The 1,755-nt window shown below is 34.8% G+C and overlaps 1 long non-coding RNA gene across 1 annotated transcript; it reads left to right on the top strand.

Moving 5' to 3' along the window:
* The first annotated feature begins 584 nt into the window (after positions 1-584).
* On the top strand, positions 585-1,269 carry LOC135073059 (uncharacterized). The gene is made up of 3 exons (XR_010257575.1): positions 585-733; positions 913-1,094; positions 1,174-1,269. It is a non-coding gene; the product is annotated as an uncharacterized LOC135073059 (long non-coding RNA).
* The last annotated feature ends 486 nt before the right edge of the window (positions 1,270-1,755 follow it).

Genomic DNA, 1,755 nt, shown 5'->3' with positions numbered 1-1,755 from the left:
GACTACGTCGCCGCATAGAAACCAAGGCCTAGCAAGAAGCGCCGACGCAGCACCCTCCGCCGCACTCGACCTCGATCGCGGCCGCTCCAAATTTCACTCTTGATTCTTACATCGATCATCTGTCACCTATTAGCTAATTATTAATACTGTAATTTAAATTATTTTTATCCAATAAATTAAGTTAATTAATTTTCTACATTTCTTTGCACCCTTCGACTGTAGTCTTCGTAATTAGCACCATAAAAATTAAATAATAAAAATAAATTCATTTTACATTAATAAATTATGAATTACAATAATAATAAAAAAATAAAAAATTACAATTATAATAAATTACAATAAATTTAGATTTTAATTATTAATTACATAATTAAAACACATTTAAATAAAATAAATTAGATTTAAAATACAAATAAATTATTAAAAAACACCATTCCTTACTTATCTAATTGTTGCCATTGATATGTGGCCATAACCATAAGGCCTCAAATTATTTAAAATCAATGGTAGAAAAGTGATTGAGGAGAGAAAAAAAATATATTAAAAAAAAAAAGAAAGAACTGTCATTTACTGTCAAGAAGTGTCAACGACCGACATGTGCACGAGATGTGAGATAATTGCCACGTAAATTGATTAAATGTGGTACATTTAAAGGATATTTCAAGAAAGCAGTGCCAAATAATAAAACCAAATTAAGAGCAATCCGCAGCACTACAATCACACGAAAGGGAAGGTGAGTAACATCCAGCATTGTAACCAATTTTATGCAACAACTACGGATTAATAACATACAATCATAATGCAATGCAATACCATTATACAAATAAATTAAAGAAAATTGGTAAGAAATTACTATCAATATCATTAACATTTAACAATGAGCAACGATAAAACATAAATTTACAATTCCAGGACAGAAGAATACACTGAGTACCCACAGATAACAGCAAAAAATAAATAAATAAAATAAACCCATGTCAAGAAACTAAACGGAGCCAAGTGGATGAGGACTGCACACAAGGTGCTGGAGAAATTCAGGTGAAGCTGGAGCTGGAAGTGGACCTGCCCCCAGGCGTGTCGTGCATACATTTAAGGTAGGATTTTTTCCTTGACCTGTTGTGAAATAATGAGGTGTTTTTTAAGTGTTTTTTTAAAAGTGTTTTTTACTTGTAGGGCACGCAGAGGCGGTGGCAGGTCATTCCAACATTTAGAAGCAGCAAACCTGAAGGAGCCTCTAAAAGCTGCAGTACGATGTTTAGGGGTGTTAAAGACATGGGTGCATTCTCTTCTGGGATATCGGCTCTGCTCACGTGCCCACTCCAGCTTCAAGAAAAGGTACTTTGGCTTGGCTTTACTCAGAACACCAAACATCATAGTAGCAAGATGAAGCTTCCTACGCGCATCCATCTTTAACAAGTCTGCAGCATTGAGGAATGGCGTAACATGTGTACGAGGTGGAATTGTGAAACAAAACCGAGCGCAGGCATTTTGCACTCTTTGGATAAGTTTAGCTGATTTTGTCAAAATACATGGACCATAAACAGTATCGCAATAGTTAAACTTGCTGAGAACCAGTGATTCGCAAAGAGCAATTCGAATCTTCTCACATAAATATGGTCTTAGTTTGTATAGAAGTTTCAAACGGTAAAAACTACTTCTAGCACAATCAATGATGTGATTTTCAAATTTCAAATAGCAATCCATGGCCAATCCCAGATTTTTAACTTTATCAACCCTAACAATAGGCTGACCCAC

This window comes from Ostrinia nubilalis, chromosome 7 (assembly GCF_963855985.1).
Source record: "Ostrinia nubilalis chromosome 7, ilOstNubi1.1, whole genome shotgun sequence".
NCBI classification, from domain to species: domain Eukaryota; kingdom Metazoa; phylum Arthropoda; class Insecta; order Lepidoptera; family Crambidae; genus Ostrinia; species Ostrinia nubilalis.
Note: the sequence above shows the minus strand (reverse complement) of the source record. Positions and strands in the feature narration are given on the sequence as shown.